Here is a 23022-nt window from a genome sequence, read left to right as displayed (position 1 = left end):
CAATACTGTAGAGTTCTATCTTCACATCAGCATAGCTTACGGTCAGGGAGAAGCACCATGACAGACACTGTCCCAGACATTCAGCAAGACATTTGCAAAGGCCACCTAACAGGCTCCATTTTCATTAATGTAAATCAAGCCTTTGACTTAATTTATCAGCCCCTACTACAAGCTCATTGTTACAAGCTGATATTAACAAGCAGGTTCTACCTTGCTTCTAAATCTTCCTGAGAAATAAAAACTTTACAGTACAATGGTTTATCCTTTCACCGGTTCGTATTTCAGTATTTGTCAGTGTACTATGTGATCTGCAAACTCAAGTCATACTATGTATGTGTTATGCAACCCGATAAGGGGAGCGGGTAGGCAATTATGTACAGTGATGACTACATCAATAGGATGGAGAATGTTTTAAACAGTGAAACTTATGAGGAAGTTTCTAGGACAGAGGTCGATAGGGCCTATTCCAGAATTAAATCTTGGTTAAATGACCTGTTTATCGATGCTAGGGTTAATGTAGACCTCTTCAATTACCTTGTAATGCCAGCCCCTAGGATTCCAATATTTTTTGGGATACCAAAGGTCCATAAAAGTATAATACCCCCCCCCCCCCCATGAGACTATTAGTGGATGCAAGGAACAGCATTACGTACTCCCTGGCAAAGGTGATTGACCAAAAGTTGAAGAGATATGTGACTCAGGAGAGTCAAATTTGTAACGACTCCTGGACCTTCCTCTCAAACATCAACACACTAGAGTTGAATCCCATTTACAATTTTATTACAGTTGATGTAAAAGCTCTATACTCTTCTATTCTCCATGTAGAGGGAGTAGAGTGGGTAAGCTATATGATGCGCAGTAAAGGAGCACCGAAGATGAAGTTTCCCTCATTTGTGAACTCATAGATATAGTTCTAACACAGAATTTTATAACCTTCAATAACAAGTACTACTTGCAGAAAGTCGGGGTGGCTATGGGTTCACCATGCAGTGCCAGCCTAGCGAATTTAGTAATGGCATACTGGGAACAACACTTTGTGAAAAACAATGAAGAAATTGCTAGTCGGATCATCCATTACACTAGGTTTTTGGATGATATTTTTATGATATTTAATGGTGATGAAAAGCAAGCTACAGATATGGTAACCTATTTTAAAACAACCGAGTTCTTTACATTCACGTACGCTTTCAGTACCGAATCCATAGCCTATTTGGATGTAAACCTTAGACATAACTACCAAAAGTTATTGTGCACAAATGTTTCGTAAAGAAACATATTCTAACACATTCCTTCACTTTAGTAGTTGCCACCCTTTATGTCAAAAACAATCAGTCCTTAAGGGGCAGTTAGTAAGAGCTGCCCGAATGGTGACAAAGATGAAGAATTTGTGATGGAATGCAACAATCTGAGTAATATGTTTAGGGTAAGATGTTATCCAGAACAACTGATCAATGAATTGATCAGAGAAGTTCAAGATAAGAGGGCTGGAGGTCTTTATAAACCAATTTTGTGTGTTAAGGGCACAATGGGGGGTGACATCGAGAGGGATGTTAGTATGGAACCAAGGAAGAGAGAATATAGTACCACAGCTCTCATGACTAGATATAGTGTAAATGCTCCAGCCTTGTACTCTCTTATTAATAAAAATTTGTCGTTAATAATGAATGACAATGCACTTAGGCAGAAATTCTGGGAAGTACCAAGAATAGTTTTTCAGCGTGGGCAGAATTTGAAAAACATACTACAACACAAAGTAAAAGGTCCATGTATATGAGCAGGCATGGTCAAATGCTACATGTGTAACTTTTGCAAACACATGCAGGCTGGTCAATGCTTTACTTAGAGGGAACAGAAATATGTGACTAAATGTAAGTTTAACTGTCAGAATAAAACGGTAGTATATATGGCACAAGTGTCAACAATATCCGGCTTTCTATATTGGGAAAACAGACCGAAAGCTAAGAGAAAGAGTATATGAACATTTGTATTACATCTCTAAATCAAAAAAAGAAAGTGCCTTGGCTACACACGTGAAGACATACCCTGATCATACATTTAAATTCAGGGCTATTGACTGTGTCAATTCGAATGGAAGAGGTGGCCCCGGTTCACTATTATTAGAAAGACTTGAATTGAGATGGCAGTTACGTACGGACGCCTGCCACTTCCCAGGATTGAATGAAGTCTCTTCTATTTTGTGTATTTTAAAATTGAAAAACTTAGAAAGGAAGACATAAGGAAGGTCCAAATTAGTTTATACCCTTGTATTATAGGTGTTAATATGCCGACAGAACAAGGTAAGACAATTTATTTCAATTTAAATAAAATTTAGAAATAAAACTGGTGAAGAACAAAGTTGAACATGAATTTTAACTTAAATGTTTTAGTATAATCATATTTAATAATTTATGGTATTATTTGATGTAAACTATTTAAGCAGATGTAACAATGTATACGTGGATTTATTTTGTGTGGAAGGGATGTTTTAAATGGAGGTGTGTTTTAGTATCACATGACTGATGATTTATTTGTTTAAATTGTGGATTTGTACATATCTTTTATCTGAAGAAGTCTCCCTACAAGGAGAGATGAAAAGTACTTAATAAAATGGAATTCATTTGTTTATTTATTTGTTGGTTACCAGTGGAGTGATTTCCTAGCTATTTAATTTTGAATATGATCTGCCTTTAATTGTTTCTTTACCCAAAAGTAAGCTGTCTTCCTTGCAAACTACCAGTAACAGGATTTATATTCATCAGTTTTGCATCTGAAACATATCATCACTGTCAGTTGCTCTTCAAAACTAAATGATTTCCAGTACCTCAAGAGAATTTATAAATTCATGAATCCCAAGTAGTTCCCTTTCTTTTGTAATCATCTTGCCCTACTGACCAATGCTTACAGCTTTGGATCTCTTCCATCCTCTGTACCCTCCCTGAAGACACACAGAGTCAAACTTCAATGTTGGGTCCTCAGCTTTTCCATGCTGGTTCCCCAATGCTACAAATCCATCCCAACTGAGGTAAATTAACAAGTCACCCACTACATTAAATTTAATGCCAGCCTAAAAATACTTATACAAGCATGTTTTTGCAAATCCTTCCATCACCAAAATATTACTTAATACAGTTACCCCACTTCTTCCCTTTAGGGTGTCTGCATCCATAATTTCTTTGCTACATTATACTGCATTCTGCTGGGATATCCTTCATGAATTAAAAATATCTTTAAAATAATGTTTCACCCTAGTCCTTTCCCCTCCCTTTTTTCTTTCTTACATTTCCCTTTCTCTTTCAGTGCACAGTAGTTGTAAGTACTATGACTTATTTACTTATTATTAATTTACTTATTTTCTTATTTACATAGTACTTAGTACTATTATTAGCTTTTGCCACCTCGCTGTTTGCACAGTTTTTGTATTATGAATGAAATTATAGTATGCAGTTAGTTTGCATGGCTGCCTTAATTGCTGAATTCCTGTTCTATATCTAGATTTGATTGTGTATGGCTAGTTTACATGCAAGCTTTATTTGTGCTTATACACACCCACAGACGCATATGCGCGTGTGCACACACACACACTTTTATATTACACTCTGATATTCACTATTTTGTCTTTAATCCCTGTTTATTTTTATTTTGATGTACTAATGAGCTAAGCCTAGTCCAGTGTCGTACCTTGTACAACAGAAATTTAAATAAATAAATCATTGAGTAAGTATATCGAAACATACCTAATCAAGCTGATTAAAGATGTGCTGGTAGCAGTGGTTGTTAAAGTAATAGTTAAGAAACTGTTGTTTCTGACCCAGTAGTTTTGAAACTATGGTTTCTGCCTGGTTGAGGAATACACCTTAGAAGATGTAGAGCAGTCATAAATATTTTGGAGCATTCCAGTGGTAACAGAAACCAGTTCACTCTTAGTGCCAGTATTGTCAATGAACTCAAATGGTGCTGGGTTTTTGCCAGCTTTAAGCCATCTGTGATTCTTAAAGATTGAAATTTCATAAGATATCCTTGTGTAAGGAAAATGTTACCGCTTCTGAACTGCCCCACTTTGAAATTCTTTCTTCTTCCACACGTGAGTTTTCCTTGCTTTCCGTAAGTATTGTCTTTGAAACTGAGTCTTGGAACATGATGAGCTGGTGTGCTTTCATACTGCCTCACCCCTGATATATGCCAGCGTTTGAGACAGTTGTTATGGATCTGTTTTTGCTAAGCTAAGTTGATATCCTTACCTGGTTTGGCCTATATTCCTAACTTCAGAGGGTAATTTAAGTTTTGAAATTGGTGTATGTGCTTACATGACATATGCAGTGATGCATTTAGAAATTCCGATGACTGTCTTGCATGCATCTTGAATTGTGTGTATTCCTGTCCGGTGACAAACATTGTGACTAAGAAAACATTTCTGCCAGAATCTGTATTTGTATGTATTCTATTGTTTTTTTTCCTGTTTACCATTCTGACATTGTAAATTTCTTATGAGGCTTTTTTTAAGCACCTTTCATGCAAAACTGTCTCGTCTTAAAAATAATTATAATTACTCAAGAAAAAAAATATTCTCCCAACTAAGAAAGTCACAATTTCATGTTTTATGTACCAAATGCCGTATAGTAGCATACAGTACATGAAATATATTCAAATGAGTCTATGTCTAGTAGTACAAGTGGAATACACAAATGTTTCTATATAATAATTGTGTGAGAAAAATCACACATGCTTTAGCAGTAATGCATGTTATATGAGACATAACTTAGAAACCTGTCTGGAAGTGTCCATGAACACACATGCACAGTGTTCTGTGGGTGTGTGTGTGTGTGTGTGTGTGTGTGTGTGTGTGTGTGTGTGTGTGTGTGTGTGTGTTTGTAATCAGGAAGATCTAGTCAAGCAGAATTTACTGAAGTTCTCTGAACCGGTGGCACCACCTACTTCAGTTGTACGCTCATTGGTTTTGGCATTTTTAAGACTGCTTTTATTGCAGCTACTGACAGTGCAACTTTCAGTGAAATTAACATGTTCTTCTAACCAGATGTTATGGTTGATCTTTTATAGACCTAATGTGTAACTGTAATGATGTCTCACGCCTGAACCAGTGGAGGAAGAAAACCTATTTTTTTGATGTGTTGGACACTGGAATCACAAACCATAGGAGCCTTAAGCTGAACTGTTAAGCTAGCTGTGGAATGCAAGTAGAGATTTAGCTTGAGCTTTCTGTGTAGGTTTTTAAAACTGTTCTGTGATCAAGGAGGCTGGACATGCATTGAAGCTGGACAAACACACATGCATTTATATTTGCATGTAGTGAGTTCTGAAACATAAGCTTGCTCTTCAGTTAGCAGATTACCTAAATGGATGCCTTCTTTAGGGTCTTTAGAATCTTGTCTTTAGGAGAACATCAGTGCCACAGCACTGTGAGAAAAGACCTATTTGGCTTAATATTTATCAGCTTTAATAAAGCATTCATTGTAGTGCCCAACACTGTATTTCTGGAAAAGCTGTACATATCATGTTATTTCCACAATTATTTTGATCCTAAAGATTACTCAATGAGCTTTTTATAATGGTACTACAAGACGGGACAAGAAAACATTATGTTTTGTGTCCTAGAAAAGTGGCCACTGTCAAGCTGGAGGGACCTACTTGTGATGCCTTTAATATTTAATTTTGTTTTCCAGCTCACTGCCTGAGATTTGTCATATCAGTATTCTATATGCAATGAGAATTTAATCGAGTAATCTCTGGGATAGTTTTGTTTAATGTATTTACTTGCTTTTACAGATTACTGCATATGAATATATCCCAGGTGTATGGAAATAAGCTGCTTTTCAAGTTCATTACTGGCATTTATCACTGACCTATGTCTACTTGTAGTGTAAGTATTTTGGTTTTCTGAATAGCTTAGAAGTATGTATATTACTCTGTTGCTCAGAAGGAGTGTGATAGATGGAAGTGTCTGTAGAAAATGTTTTTTGGGCTTGTGTTTGATTCATTATGCAGTTGTCTACCATCAGCAGTGTTCTTCAGCACCTGTTCCATCATCTGCTGCTCCCCGACTTTTCATTGAGGACCAGGGCCCTGCCATCCTTTAAACAGAGAAAATATTTTGTGTAAGCTGTCACGTTAAGTGTGCAAGTTGGAGTCTGGGTATCTCAATAAGATGCCATCCTGGTAACTCTGAGCAACTTTGTTGAGTGTCCTACTGACTGCCCTTGTTAATTTCCAGTGTGCACTACATATGCATGTACATCCAGACTTCCATCATTGTCTCTGCCTTTGACTGCTATTACATGAAGGTAAATTCTACCTCTCTCACCTAGGAGGCAAAAGCTGGATGATTCTTTAGTGATTGGGCTGAGTAATGGAACACAAGCTTCCTATATCATGCTTAGGGCTTCTTCCTTCTGTGCTATGGAGTCAGCTAGCAAATGCCTCTTTGCATGGCAATTACATTTTTAGCAGAAGAAGGCATTGCTAGTCTGAATGCAAACAGGATGTTAGCCTATTTTTTTGTATCCTTTTTGCCCCCCCCCCTACTGCATTCCAGTCATTATATTCAATATATGTTTTCTGTTTAGGCAGTGGTCCCACTACTTGTTGGTTGACATGGGCACACCCCCATTACTGAAGGGGTCTACTATGCTCTCCCTGTGCATATAAGTGCTTTCTTCAACACACTGCTGAAAACAGCTGTCACATACTTGATATGCCAAGCCCAGCTTTCTAGTAATGGCTGTTTCACCTAAAAGCCTGTGCCTACATGTGCAACAAACCCCACAGAAAAAAACAGTCCCTTCCTCTAAGGTAGACAAGTTGAGATTTGCCACTTATTCCTCCCCTTCCCAGCTCTTCCAACACCAGAGCCAATAACCAAGCTTGGGCCGTCAGGCTCATAGTCTGAAGTTTATCCCTCAGTGTCACAGAGCAAGGCTATTATATTCACTATTCAAAAAAAAAAAAAAAAAAAAAAAAATGTGTGTATGTATATATATATATATATATATATATATATATATATATATATATATATATATATATACACACACACACACACACACACACACACACACACACACACACACACACACACTTGTAAGATGCTCTGAAGAAGCATCTGTACTGAATTTGGGACCATTGTATTAAAGGCTACGTACAGTACAGCATTGGGGAAGTATTCAGGAAAAAAAAGCATAATGTGACCATATAGCTATAAATAGTATGATAAAATTGGCATGAAGAGGTCCAGTGTGGCTAAGTCATGCATGAGTGTTGACTTAGCACTGCCCTGCTGGGGAAAATGCTAAGTAATGAACATGGCAGTAGCCTACAGCTGGACCAACAGTACAGTGAGCAGTCATATAAGCCAAGGGCGAGTATTATGAAGTGGTGTGCCTGATGCTATGCATGTTCACATGTACATCAAAGCACCCCATAGCTGTTCATGAGCACATGCGACTGCCCATACAGTGCTACCACAGCAATAGGTCAAGTCAGGTTATTATAAAATGGGGAGGAAATGTTCAGATAGGACAGTTGGAAATGTTGAAGAGCGAATAGAAGAATAATAGAAAGGGAAGACTGATGGTACAGGAGGAAGGGTATTTTTATGGGTGGGTGCAAATGCCCACCCTTTTTTCTTTTCCTAAGAAGGCATATAATTGGTGATGGTGAGGATTATACTGCAACCAAAGGATGGATGTTGAGTGATACAGAAGGATTGGGAATAGGAAGTGGATGAGGAGGGCCTGCCAAACTAACCTAGACCGGAACCCGCCTAGAAGTTATCTGCCTGTGTATGGCTGTCTTCATAGGTGGGCTGTGTCACTGTAGCCCAGTGGTCAGGGCTATCAGTCGCACAGAGGCATTCCAGGGAGCCAGTGTGGGCATCCAACTGCCAGCCTATCTTGGTCCTTATCAGCCCCTTCACATCCCACTGGGTGACCTAGGAGATCCTCTCCACACCATGCTCAGATAAGGAACCCTTTGCTAGTTCCTGATATGTTGGCAATGAAGCCACTAATGAGTCCCTCCTGGTCACTTACAACATGGTGACCTTCATCACCCTGAGGAGAGGCAAGAGTGGGGACCAGTGGGAACTCAACTTTGGACTTAGTGACCAGTGTGGAGTGTGGTGGCAGCTGCTCGTCACTATCTGCACCATGGGTTTAGAATAAGAAAGTCAGTGGAGAGAAATAAAACAGCTAAGCAAATAAAAGAAAAAAAATGAAAAAAGGCACACAAATACAACAGATTAATAATATGTGTTACAGTTTATTAAAATAGTACATTACTGCCAATAGTGTGTTGCAATTAACCTATACCTGGATAGACTGTCTTGCCTCCTATGTTAGGCCATTCTGTTTTCTTTGATTTCCTGAAGTACTAGAAAACATTCAACAGACACAAATAAGTGTACAGCATATCCTTCACAACAGAAGGCAATTACAGGTACTAGGGATACTGCACAGTGCTTAACCCCTATTGTCTTCTTCCCACTAGTCGCAAAGGTATTGGTGACACCTCCTCAGGTCAATATAATTGTGCCTGTTTAACTTGTCAGACAAAGTGGTGTCAGTGGCATCACTCACCACCATGGCATGCTGGTGCCAGGTGTTCTCTTTGTAAAGGTGTCCCTCGTACTCTTCCAGCAAGCCCTGCCAGTGCAACAGTGAGTGTAAAATATTTTTTCACCTACCATATCATCAGGTGTGTACACTGACCGTCTTTGGCAGCTGAGGCCATATCCACTGTGTAGATCTAATCCAGTGGAAGAAATGGAAGCCTGCTGTGCACAACTATATGCAGTGGATACTACATAATGCCCATCAGTTGGAAGCATGGGAACGTGATGCACATGGTCATTAGTGTGATGAAAAATGACATTAATATGACCCGACTTTGCAGTGGCAATGTACACATGCACACCACATATTACCTCCCAGCCCAGTAATGAATGGGCATGAGCCTCATAGTATAGACTAAGGCATGTTAATGCATCATGTTATAGGCATCTTTCAGGGATGGTTGCATTAAATTACTTTATTAGCTTAATCATTGTGCAGTGACTCTCATTTTAGCGCAATAAAAACATTTTTCACCATTTTGTGAGAAACTGCAATATGTCAAGCAACTTAGAGAACTGGAATATCGTAGCTATTGGATTTTTAGGTCAATTGAAAGTAGGCAGGACTACTGGTAATGCACCTCAGGATTGCCTTGACCTCACAAGGTTGCATGGAAGTGATAGGCAGCGTAACAGTGCAGTGGAAAGTGTGGGGTGAGGCTGCATGGGGCATGACAGAAGACTGACAGGCTAAGGCTGGCTCAGTCAGATAAGATACAGTGGATAGGGCATAACAGGTTGCACTCCCTCTAGGGCTCATCATGGCAGGGCACAGAGAACATGGTCAGGTGTGGTCTCTTTACTGCTGCATAGGTGTTGCAGCACAGTTCCATATGCAGATGAATAGCATGATGTGCTACAGGAGATGTGGGGCATCTAGTACACTGGTCATGGAATATGTTAATGGGACAGCAGACATAGTTAATGTACCCATAGTGTTATAGCAGCAAGCAGGGCTGTTTCCACTGTAAGAGAGCTCTGGACAGTACTGAGTTACTTGGCTGGTATGGAAAGTCATGTGCACAGGCATTGATACACATGTACACATCTTGTCATGCAGCTGAAGGAATGACAGTGGCTGGAAAAGTTCATCACACTGGAAACAGAGGTGCTACTACAGTTTCCCCATCATCAAAACCCCCCTTTTTCCTATTTTCTGCGTGAGGATGGGGTATTGTATCAACTGTCGACATCTCTGTCTAGTGAATGCCACTCTCCTGCTTTCTTCCTCTCTCCCCCAAATCTTCATCAGATTGCCTTCTGATTTTCTGCTTATGTGCCTGAACCACAGCAATCTGCTCTCTTTGGCCTTTTCTGCAAATGGAGCTACTTTGGCTTCTGCTCTTATGCCCTCATTTCCTCAGCTGTTCCACTTTTACTACATAGGTTTCTGTACTATACAGTAGTACTGGTCACACAGTTTGGTACATTTTAAGCTTCAAATGTTTATTTGGCATTCTTCTGTCATATACTACACCTAACACTCTGTGCCAGTTTGCTGCAGCCCTTATAGGATCATAGAAAGATGTCCTTCAAGGATGCATCTGCAGTCATCACATATGGGTTGTCCTGCCTCAGGCAGCCCTTTGGTCGGCCGGATTCCAAAGTCTGGGTCCGGCGTTGGCTGATGTCGCCCTTTCCCCGACGTCAGAGCACCTGGGGTATAAAAGCGTCAGCCGACGCCATCTTCCTCAGTCTTTCTTGCTGCGTGGTGCCCGAAGCAGAAGCAGTTCGCAAGTGCCGGTCGGCCAGCTGCTGTAATTCAGCTACCGAAGACTTCAAAAGCTAAGTACCCCGTTGGGGACTCTTTATTGCCTCAGCCGATGTCAGATAAAGTTAATAATTGCTTAACTTGTGGGAAACAAATACCTCATAAGGATTTCCACTCTTACTGCCTTCCCTGCCTAGGCCCAGACCACGACGTCTCTGCCTGTTCAGCCTGTGCTTCCTTCAACCGACTCTTAGACGTCGGGCGGAGTTTGCAGAGGAATTTTTTGGGGCTAGTTTTTCATACAATATGCCATCGGAGACTCCGACTTCACATTTAATAAAGAAACGGAAGGACAAGGACCGACACACGTGGGCCGCGGTTTCGGCTTCTGACCCCTGAAACCGCTCAACCAACAACCTCGGCCCCGGAGGCCCCTGCTGAGTCGGTTATTGAATTTCCTTCAGAAACTGGTGTCTTGGAAACTTCCGACACCATTCCTCTAGACAAAACTACACCAGCACGTGGTGCAGCTAGGCCTCCTGCATCCATGTCCATAAAGGCATTCACCAGGGCTAAAGCTGCTAAACATACAAAAGCTATGCCTCCCAGGGTTACTCCTCAGGGACCCTCTACAAGTTCACAGATTCTAACCTTAGCAGAGGACCTTATTTCCTTGATTAGGGGCTCTCAACCCCATCCAGACAGGGGCTCTCAACCTCCTCTAGACAAAAGGCCGAGGGTTGAGCCCTCTGATCCCCACTCCTCAGAGGAGGCCTCTGATGGCTGTGCTCTCTCGGACTACCAGGAGGAGGCTTTTTCGGCCTACGAGGATTCTGATGCAGAGGAATCCCCTCGGCCTCCCCTCCTGAAGAACTATCCTTCGGGGAGACCCTTCACACTATGAGAGAGCATTTCAAATGGCAGGGCCAGGAATTCTCTGATTCCAGGAAAAGATTACGAACTTTTCTGCATTTACCTCAGCATAGACCTTTGGCTATTCCTCCTGTTTTGAATGTCATTGATGATGTGTACTCTGAGTCTAGCATAACCCCTGACACTCTTCCTCCGGCCCCTGTCAAGCCCGATAGGAACTACAGGGTCCCGGACTCGCATCTTTTTCTTTACAAGGCCCACTCTGCTGATCCAGAAACTATTTCCCAGGGCCCTAAAGGGGTTGCAGGTGCCACTACTAAAAATCCACTCCCCTCTGAAAGGGAGTCCAGGGCTTTAGAGAGATGGGGTAAAAAAGTGTATACTTCTGCTACTCTTTCTATGAGGGATTAAATTGGCAATTTCATATGATACAGTACCAAGAGTATTTGTTAGATGAATTGCATAAGAAACTGTCTTCACCTGAACCCCTAGATCGCAAATCACTTCAGGATCTGGTACATAACTCCCAGCAGGTTAGCAACCATTTCTTACAGTGTGGTTATGATGCATTGGAAGCTTCATGTAGGTCAGCTATGACAGGTGCAGTCATACATAGGTATGCTTGGCTGAAGGAACAATCTCTGCCAGATCATGTTAAAGCTAAGCTTCTGGATGCTCCACTGGAAAAGCAAAAGTTATTTGGCTCCACTGCTCAGGAGGTCTTAAAGAAATTTGAGGAAAAGGCAAAATCTGTACAAACAGTCAAAGATTTTCTACAAGTCCAACCAGCAAGATTCAGCAGAAATTGGCCTACCAAGAATTGGTCCTTTCCGGACACAGAAAGATTTCAGAGAGGCAAGAACAGGCATGCCAGAGGTAGAGGGCAAGCTAGAGGCTCCTACAGAGGACGTCAATGGCAGCCTCCCAACCAGAGAGGTAGTGCAGGACCTACAACTGCTGCACAAGGACAGACTCAATGACTTTGCTTTGACTCCGCCAACCAGGGCTCAATTAGAAGCACCTTTGGGCGGAAAGCTTTCTTTATTCTCAGAAAATTGGCACAGTATTACAAGAGACAAATGGACACTGCAAATAATAGACAGAGGATACAGGTTCCATTTTCACACATTGCCAAAAATAAAAGGCATGCCAGACCTGCCACCAAATCAAAGGGCAGAGGCTTTGAAACAATTCTCCAACTTAATGCAAATGAAAGCTATAGAGAAGGTTCCTCTTTCAGAACGAGGCCAAGGATTTTATTCCAGACTATTCCTTGTTCCAAGAAAAGAAAATCAATGGAGGCCTATTCTCGACTTGTCCGCACTGAATACTTATCTCATTGTGCCAAAATTCAAAATGCTGACTCTACAGCAACTCCTTCCCATGCTGGGCAAGGGGTCTTGGCTGGTGACTCTAGACCTCAAGGAGACATACCTGCATGTCCCTATCAGACAAAGTTGCAGAAGACACCTCAGATTTCTTGCAGGTTCAGAGCATTATCAATTCTCAGCATTGCCCTTTGGCTTATCTACTGCGCCCAGAGTATTCATGAAATGCCTGGCATCAGTAATTGCACACTGCAGACTTCAGGGGATTCAAATATACCCATATCTGGACGACTGCCTTATACAAGCGGACAGCCAACAAACATTGGTAAAGGATTTGAATTATGCCATCCACTTACTGCAGGCCTTGGGATATACAGTCAACATTCACAAATCAAGACTTGTTCCATCCTAAAGAATAACTTTTCTGGGTGCGGATCTAGACACAACCACCCAAATGACTTTTCTCACAGAAGAAAAACAAAGACAACTACCGGATTACTTCAAGAATCTGACAAGACAAACTCAGCTGACTGCAAGGAAAATCCTGCAGGCCCTGGGTTACATGGCATCTTGCATTCTTCTGATTCCACAAGCAAGGCTGCATATGAGGAAACTACAATGGTACCTAAGGAGTTTATGGACTCAGCACAGTCACAGCTTAGAAACTTTGATCCCACTCATTCCATGCCTCCAAAAGGAATTTCTGTGGTGGGCTCAGGCAAGCCAGTCAAACAGGGGTCTGCCCTTCAGCAAGCCAATAGCCACCCAAACCATTACAACGGACGCTTCAGACCTCGGTTGGGGAGCACACATGGAGGGCAGATGTATTCAAGGACTATGGTCGCAAAAGAAGCTACGCATGCACATAAACCAAAAGGAAATGCTGGCAGTGATACATGCAATCGAGGCCTTCAAACTCTTTCTGCATCAAGGCCACCTGCTAATAAGGACAGACAACACCACAGTTATGTGGTACATAAACAAGCAAGGAGGCACCCATTCCTACCCTCTTTGCAGACTGGCAATGAATCTATGGGAACTTTCCTTGAAACTCAATATAGACCTGCAATCCCAGTTTGTGCCAGGAAAAGACAATATACTGGCGGACAGCTTAAGCAGAAATATCATGGATGCACACGAATGGATGCTGCACCCAGACATCTTCCTACAGATAACACAATCATGGGGAAGGCCAGACATAGATCTTTTTGCCTCCCCCCCACAATCATCAGCTGAAGAAATTCTGCTCAAGGACATACCACCCACAAGCATGGAAAGTGGACGCCCTATCTTTCAGCTGGAGAACTCTAACAGTGTATGCATTTCCACCTCTTCCATTAATGACCAAGGTCTTACTGAAGATCAGGACAGAGCAGCCAGAAGTGATTCTGATAGCTCCGGACTGGCCAAGACAGCACTGGTACCCACTGTTAAAGAGCATGTCACACACGAAACCATGGCCTCTTCCTCAATGGCCACTTCTTCTGACACAGCACAATTACAAAACTCTGCATTCCAACCTGAAAACGTTGCAACTAACAGCCTGGAAAATACCTTGACTCCTCCTCAGGATAAGCTATCCAAGAGAGTGAAGGATATCATCATGGAAGCTCGCCGGCCTTCCACAAGAAAGGCATATTCAGCAAAATGGAACAGATTTCACACTTGGAGCACCACAAAGGGCCTAGATGCAACAGTGATGAACATGGCACATATCCTGGAATACTTGGCAGAAATGCTCCACAATGGCCTGTCTTACTCTTCCATTAAAATTCATGCTTCAGCAATTTCGGCAGAGTACAATACTGATCCACCTGTCTTTTCTCATCCTCTCCTAAGACAGTTTCTAAGAGGAATTAAAAACATCAATCCTCCAAGGAAACCTCCAGTGCCTACTTGGGACCTTAACTTCGTGTTAGAAAAACTAACTCTGCCTCCCTTTGAACCAGCAGCATCTGCAGAACTACAGTTGCTTTCTTGGAAGACCGCCTTCCTTCTGGCCATAACCTCAGCAAGAAGAGTATCTGAGTTACAGGCCCTCATGGCAGTACAGCCATTTCTTATTTTTCATCAGGACAGAGTCTCATTGAGAACCAATCCTTCATTTATGCCAAAGGTGGTATCCAGGGTCTCATTAAACCAAGCTATTCACCTGCCTACCTTCTTTCCAAATCCACAAAACAAAGGGGAGAAACTTCTGCATACCCTGGACATACACAGACAGTTACGCTACTACTTGGACAGAACTAAAAGCTACAGAAAAACTGACCAGCTGTTGGTAGCATATGCTGCTGGTGCACAAGGAAAAGCGATTTCCAAACAGACAATTTCAAAATGGATAGGGAATTGCATTCGTTTTTGTTATTCCTTTCATGGAAAAACTGTGCCAGCTAACATTAGACCTCATTCCACCAGAGCCACAGCCACCTCCACAGCCTTCTTAAGAGGGGTGGCTACCAAGGACATTTTAGAAGCTGCTACATGGGGCTCCGTGCATACATTTTCCAAGCATTACAATTTACCTTTATATTCCAGATCCAGAGCAGGCTTTGCTACGGCAGTCCTGCAGGGCATTTTAGCTACACCATCCTTTACATAGATCCTCCACCCCCAGATTGGCTATGGTATTCTACCCATATGTGATGACTGCAGATGCATCCTTGAAGGACATAGTACAGTTTTGTACCTACCATAAATGTAGATGTCCGATAGGTATGCATCTGCAGTCAGGTTTACCCTCCCTCCTTCCCCACTTTGGTATTTATTGGGTACTTTTTCCCTCTCATAGCTAGCTGGGGTTATCTATTATGGCATATTTGTTTTATATATATATATATATATATATATATGTATATATATGCATATATATGTATATGTATATATATATATATATATATATATATATATATATACTTATATATTTCTGTACATGTTTGGAATTTATTGCATTTCTCCAAATTTAGCCTTCCTTTGAGGGCACCTGGCATCTGGGGCAAGAAACACTGAGGAAGATGGCGTCGGCTGACGCTTTTATACCCCAGGCTCTGACGCCGGGAAAGGGCGACATCAGCCGACGCCGGACCCAGACTTTGGAATCCGGCCGACTGAAGGGCTGCCTGAGGGAGGACAACCCATATGTGATGACTGCAGATGTATACCTATCGGACATCTACATTTATGGTAGGTACAAAACTGTACTTTACTAGGCCCTGAGGCCCTTACAAGCCTAGCCAAGAATTTAGCCCATGTTCCGACAATTCAGCACCCGATGCCCCTGTCCAGCAGGGACACAGGTGGAATCCCATGGGTGTATTTTCTGTTCCCATCCAGTTATCCAGGTTGCACTTAAAAATGGTTAATGAGGTATTCCGTTTGATGTGGAGAGGGAGTCTTGTTGCGCAGGAGTCGTCGTCTCTGGGACACAAATCTGTCCCGTTAACAAATCCTGTTGTTGTCATAGACGAGGCAGAGGTGGTGCTTGGTTATTCCAGTGGAGCTTGACTTGCGGATATACAGCAGTTCCATCAAGGCAGTGTCTGAGATTGCTTTGTATGCCAGACAGAGGTCACCTCTGAGGAGTCTGTATGAGACTGAGTAGAGAGACAGGGCTTTTAGCCTGTCTGTGTAGGGTAAATGCTTGAGGCCCTGGATTCTCCTGGCAAGGAACCTCTGTGATCTCTCTAGCTGCTGCATGTGCTTTTTGAGGTACATGCTGAAAGGGGCATTGTACTCAATAATGGTTTTATAAGGGAAGAATACAGGGATATTATGACCTCCTTGTCCCTGGATGAGATACCCTTACTAATGAGGTGGGCCATATAGAAAGGTTTCTGCACAGCTATGGTGGTCAAAAATTAGTTTGCTATCAACCTGGGTGCCCAAGTCCCTCACGACTGATTGCGTACTTAGGACCTTGTTGTTATTGTGATAATTTGTGGGGAAGTCACTCTCCCCAAAGGGGATGATGATGTATTTTTTGGCATTCAGTTTGAGGCCGTTTCTGGCACCACTCATTTATTTGGTTGAGACCCTCTTGGAGGATGTCCACATCACTAGGGGAATTGATGACAGCACCCAGCTTGTAGCCATCTGCAGTCTTTGTCAGCTGTAGCTCACTGGTTTTGGCCTGCACCTCAGAAAAGTATATCTCAAACAACAGAGGCCCCAAGACCGATCCTTGGGCTACACCACTCGTTATGGGTTTACTACTTGAGGTGGCTTCCCCTAGTTTGACTAAGTGGGTTTTATTAGTGAATTACACAACGGCCAGCAAGTTCTGTTCCAAAAGCATTTTATTAAAGAATATACATAGGATATAAGAATATATCCTGCTCCAAACCGGTTTCGGTTACCCTTCTTCAGTGGAGCTGAAAAATGTGAAAAAAGCCAAGCACAACATCTGATTCCCTTTTATAGTGTCAGTCAACACAATAAACCAATCAAAATTCAAACACAAGTTCTTAATATTGAATGGGACCAGCACCCCATATTGTAAAAAAACCAATTGTTATATAAACAAATATGGGCCTAGCACAATAACATACATGTATACATCAAAAATAATGTATGTAGACCTAAATCAAAAATCAAAATTAAAATAAAAAATAAAAATAAAATGTACAGAAATATCAATCACATTGTCAGACTCAAATATGAATATATAGAGCAAAATAATTACTGATGTATTTCATAAACGGCAAAAAGTTCTACATAAATATAACATTGATAAGTTGTTATATAATATTCTGGTATTATATAAGATCATATCTATCATAATAATGCAGGGATATATATCACAAAAAATGTACTATAGATGATCATTAATACCTGGCGGAATAATGCACCCAAATGTATGATCCAATATTTCTCTTTTTGTGTCAAAATATTTTCCCAACCTTGTTGATGACTCCTATCACCAACAATCCTGTCAATAATAGTGAACTTGAATTTTGCCGTAGGATGTTTCACAGTATGTAAATATAGGGCATTAGTAGACTTTTTATTTTTAATGTTACTCCTATGTTCCCCAATTCTGATTCTAAGAGGCCTGGAGGTCTTGCCCACATAAAATGCAGAGCATTGACAGGTGGCAAGATATATCACCCAACTCATCGAGCAATTACCAAAAATTTTAAGTCATAGACTTTACTAGTGTTGGCACTACTGAAAGATTTGGATTTGTTAATATCCAAACAGGACGTACAATGTCCACAAGGAAAAGTGCCAATCAGTTCTTTGCCCATAATGGTGAGCTGTTTATACCGTGCCTCCACTGCCATGATGTTTGAAATGTGAAAACATAGAGCCTAAAGTCCTGCCCTTTCTATAAGAAAATTGACAACGTGTCCCAAGGTGTTGTCTAAGAATGTCATTAGCCATCAAGATATTCCAATTTCTCTCCACCACTCCTCTAATAACCTGATTATTCCTGCCATATGTAGTAACCAATCTCAAGACCTCATCCCCTTTTTTATCTTGATGATGGTCCTGATATTGTAAAAGCTGGTCCCTAGTTTTTTTGTCTGACCAATATTTAGCAGATTTGATATCAAACACAGCATACCCTCTATCATAGAATCTATTAAAAAGATCCAAACTGGCTATCTCATAGTCTTCCTGACTGGAATTAATTCTTTTGATACGGCAGAATTGAGATTTGGGGATGTTCCGGACAGTGTGGCGGGGGTGCATGCTCGAGGCATGTAGCAGTGTATTATATTCGGGATATTTCCTATATATTTTTGTGCCTAGCGTGTTATCTGGCTTCCTATATACACTAACATCCAAGAATTCAATATTGGACCTGCTGCTATTAATAGTAAATTCGATGCCCCAAGGGTTACTATTGAGGTAGTCCACAAATTCTTTAAGATATTCCGCATCCGCCCGCCACACCATCCAACAATCATCAAGATATCTGCGCCAGATATCTATTTCTACGATGTAAATATTGTGAGATGTATCATAAATTAAGTATTCTTCTAAGTACGCCATGAATAGATCTCATATATGGGTGCAAAAGATGCACCCATAGCAGTGCCTTGTAACTGCCAATAGCAGTCACCTTGAAAAAAGAATACATTTTTATTCAAAACATGCTCACACATACAGATCAAAAGTGTATTAAATCCAGGCCGATATAAATTGGATTTCTCAAGCCAGTATTGTAATGCTTGAAGGCCCGCCCAATGGGGAATACTCGTATAAAGATTTTACATCCAAAGTACAAAGTAGCCAATTTGGTTCAAGTTCCATCTCTGCTATGATTTGTAAAAACTGTGTAGTATCCTTAATTCTAGCTCTTACCTGAGTTAACAAAGGTTTTAAATATTCAGTCAAAAACACTGAAAGTGGTTCCGTCAAAGAACCATGACCAGACACAATCGGACGGCCAGGTGGGGAAGTCAGGGATTTGTGTATTTTAGGCAATAGATAAAGTATCTGTTTATTAGGATCCTTAACTGTCAAATGTTTAACAATAGTATTGGACAAAATACCATTTTCAACTGCACTACTCAGGAACTCATCAATCTCCTTTTAAAAGTAGTGGTAGGATCAATGTCCATTTTCCTATAACATTTATGGTCTGATAATTGTCTTAATCCTTCCTGTGTATAATAATCCATATCCAAAACCACTACTGCCCCACCTTTATCAGCCCTGACAATGGCAATGTCATTGTTATTTTTTAATTCCTCAAGTGCCTGTCTTTCAGTATGCTGAATATTGTCTGACATAATGTTGAAACCATATGGCGGAAAATGTAAATCCCTAAGTACTGCCTGTTGAAAGGCTGTAACATGCATATTAGCAGGAGGTAGAAATGTAGATTTGAGAAACCTAAATTCAGTAGATCTTTGAGCTGTATTATTTGTCTGATCTGAAAAAAATATCTTAAGGTTTAAACGACGGCAAAATTCCAAAATATCATTTACAGTTTGATATTGATCACAAAAAAATCCGGGTACAAACCCTAAACCTTTATTCAGTATTTTTTCTTGTTCCAATGTTAATTCAACCTTAGACAGATTAAGCACATTTTGAAAAGTAGTTTCATCTATCTTGGAAGTAGTTACATCTATTTTAGAAGAGCTTGCACTATTCCATCCATTGATTCCAGATCTGAACCTATTACGGTGTTTCCTCCCCCCGCGTCGTTTCTTCTTACCCCAAAAGGGGTAGGTATATTACTTCTTTTTTTATAAGGTGAGAGGTCAGAGGTAATCCCCTCACTATCAGTGGGGGAAGACTCATCACCCGAGGTGCTGGTATATGTCTGTTCCTTATTTTTAAGAATTGGTCTAGGTCGTTTCCTAGTTCTGGCACCACTCTTACCCACAGACATATCTTTGAATCTCACTGATTTCTGAAGCTCAAAGGACGCCCCTGGCATAATCATTAACGTCCCTATGAAATTTTTAACTTTTCTCTTTCGTCAATTTGTCATACTGGGTCAATTCTTTTGATAAATTGGCAACCAACGCATAAATTAGTGTTGGATTCAAATTGTTTACAAATACTGCTTAACTCTTTAATCTCAACAATATTTGAGTCTATTGTCCTTTCATAATAATCTGTCAATATTTGTACAAACTTCAAGGATCCCTCTTGAACTGCCTCAAACCACTCATTGGTCAGCCTCTCTTCAGATCTGCTGACCATGGGCTTTAGCTTAATTCTAAGTCCACGTGGTACTAATTTTTTATGTAAATAGGCCTTAAAAAGGCGTAGATGCCAAATATTTGCTCTCAGCCCCTTAAGGGCTTTTTCCAAATTACAAAATGCAAATTGGCATCCATCACTAGAAAGAGTGGTCTGTTGATCCATAGAACTGTTGCTTGAGATAGATTCCAGTCCAAAGACCTGGATATCTTCTCTATCAGCACACATACCCTGCAATATACTGTCCAGATTCATAATAACTGTCCCAGCAAGACCAAAAAGGGAAGAACGTGGTGCCAAAATTGGAAAAAACCTCAAATAACCTCTGCCAAAAACAGGCAGGAATAAATTGTATCCAATAATAATGGAATCTATTACGTGTATGAATACCAGTAACTCAGGGAAACACCAGCAACACTAAGTCCAGCTAACCAATGTTGACCAAATGACACAAAATCCAAGGAAAATAAAGAACCTTATTAGGACCTAAAAAATGGCCAATAGATGAATAATAATAATAACTAATGAGTAGATTCAGTTCAAAAATTGCATGACAAATCCAATCAAATTGTTTTTAGGAACATAGTCTAAACGTTAGCAAGATAAACAATCTCAAACCTACAAAATGTAAATAATACAAAAGGTGTTCAAGATATAAATGTCTAGTTGAAAAAGATACAGTCTTATATCACAATAACCAAATGACTGATAAATAGGTACAGTTCAAAAACTCAAATAACAACTCCTATCTGATAGTTTATAAAAACAGAGTATGAGTATTTAACAAAATAAACAACTGAATATAGGTAATGCAAAAGATCCAAAATATTGGTATCTAGTGAAAAAAACACAGTCTTATATCCTAATATTTATAATAAGACTAATAATAGTGTATTATACCAATATTTAGAAATCATTTTTATAAATACCATAGAAATCAAAAGGCATAAAAAATACCTATATGATATTCTATCCAGCATCATACCTACATATCCATAATCTAATCCCATATATATGACACACCATATATGGGTAATATTTCCCTATACTGTGTATCAAAAAATATAAATCCTTATATTACCATATAGCTAAAGGGCCTTTGGACCATACCAAAATAGAAATCCAACTATCTGGCATCATCATAGTCCAAACAATCACTTAAATATCACAAAAAATCTATCCGATATGATGTGGACAATTTACAAATTAAAGAGCCACAAACCAGTCGATTCTCAAACACTAGTTAACAAATCATAAAATAATGCCAAGAGAGTACAAAAATACCCCCAAACATAAGCTTATGATTGTGTAGACAAAATTATAACCTTTAGTTCAAGCCCACCGTTTTTCATACACCAGTACTTTAACACATCCCATAGGAAAATGCACTAGTGAATAAATGGTCTAAAACTGGGTACTATAAATTCGTATGAAATACCCTAGATGGTCCCGACATAATCACACCATATGTCAACACAATTCAGGGTATATCATAAACCCAAAATCATTAAGTGCAAATCAGATGGTAGATTATAACAAAACTTGTATAATCAAACAATATGCCACTTCGACCAACTACCATCATATAAATATCTGGCTACGTCTAGAAATATAGCGGCAACAGAAGCACACTCGCCACGCTACCTTGTACTCAAATGAGTACAAAAAAATATACCAAAACACTTGCGCCTAGTATAGAAAACACAAACATTAATAAACCCCATACAGACTTACAAATGTAACCCCAGAATACCTAATTTGTATATAAAGACAATATACGTCACCATACATATATTCGGTCCTAGAATAATATATAAATTCTTAGGCCAGAAAAAGTTACTTAAACCCAAAAGGCATTCTAAATTACATTGCACACACATAAATGTTTAAATACAATGAAAAACATTAACACTTAATAATGTGCACAACCTAGTAACTAGACCAATTGGAAATGCAATATACAAGTCAAAAGGAATCGTTGTTGTTAATCCGTAACGCCCCTCATGCTTCCGTATCACAGGACATAGAACTGAAAGCCCAAAAAGGTTATAATACAATGGTTTACAAAGACAAAATAAAAGTCAAAATAATGTCCATAATACATTCATAATGTCCCTGTGCTCCATTCAACACATTCCATACGCCGACCCTCTCAATATGCAAAAATGTCCACGATAGTTCCAATAAATGTTGACGGCCTAATATTCTTTAGTAAACAGTACCTGAACGAAAGGATAACCAATATTCCTCCATACAATGTTCCTAGAAACCATCAGATAGAAGTAGAAATAATGTCTGACATAAACCAAAAATTTCGTCTACATTATAAGTTCCACATGATGTAAATGCCTTATTGGATCCACAAAAACGAGCCGAAACTTGCTTCTAATTGGACTTTGTGATGTATCAAAAAACGATGTTCCAAAACACCAAACTTGCATATAATCCAATAGGTAATCCGCAACCGGAGCACTGGTTTATCAAAGTACTGACCATACATAGAAGAAAGGAAAAAAACAGACATCCGTTGGCTTCTATAGTTAGTAAAAAGCCTCCTCCAGGTGATGAGTCTTCTCCCACATTCGACTGGAACAAGATGGCTCCCAGAGAGGTACAAGCAACAACCAAACACACCAAACCTCTCACGTGGAGCGATGCACGGCCAACCAAACTACGCAAATTACACAACGGCCAGCAAGTTCTGTTCCAAAAGCATTTTATTAAAGAATATACATAGGATATAAGAATATATCCTGCTCCAAACCGGTTTCGGTTACCCTTCTTCAGTGGAGCTGAAAAATGTGAAAAAAGCCAAGCACAACATC

The 23022-nt window shown here is 40.1% G+C and overlaps 1 protein-coding gene across 8 annotated transcripts in view; it reads left to right on the top strand.

Moving 5' to 3' along the window:
• Positions 1-23022, top strand: part of SCAI (suppressor of cancer cell invasion) — a 2763600-nt gene that overhangs the window by 488434 nt on the left and 2252144 nt on the right. For 7 of the 8 annotated variants that reach the window (XM_044058030.1, XM_044058027.1, XM_044058031.1 and 4 more), the window contains exon 3: positions 5782-5875. The exons of the other annotated variant lie outside the window; for it this stretch is intronic. The gene's annotated coding sequence lies outside the window, so the exon portion shown is untranslated. The remainder of the gene's footprint in view (positions 1-5781; positions 5876-23022) is intronic. 8 annotated transcript variants of the gene reach the window in all.

The sequence above is a fragment of the Protopterus annectens genome, chromosome 16.part0 (assembly GCF_019279795.1).
Source record: "Protopterus annectens isolate FY-2018-M chromosome 16.part0, PAN1.0, whole genome shotgun sequence".
Classification (NCBI taxonomy): Eukaryota; Metazoa; Chordata; order Ceratodontiformes; family Protopteridae; genus Protopterus; species Protopterus annectens.
This window is presented reverse-complemented; position numbering and strand designations above follow the sequence as displayed.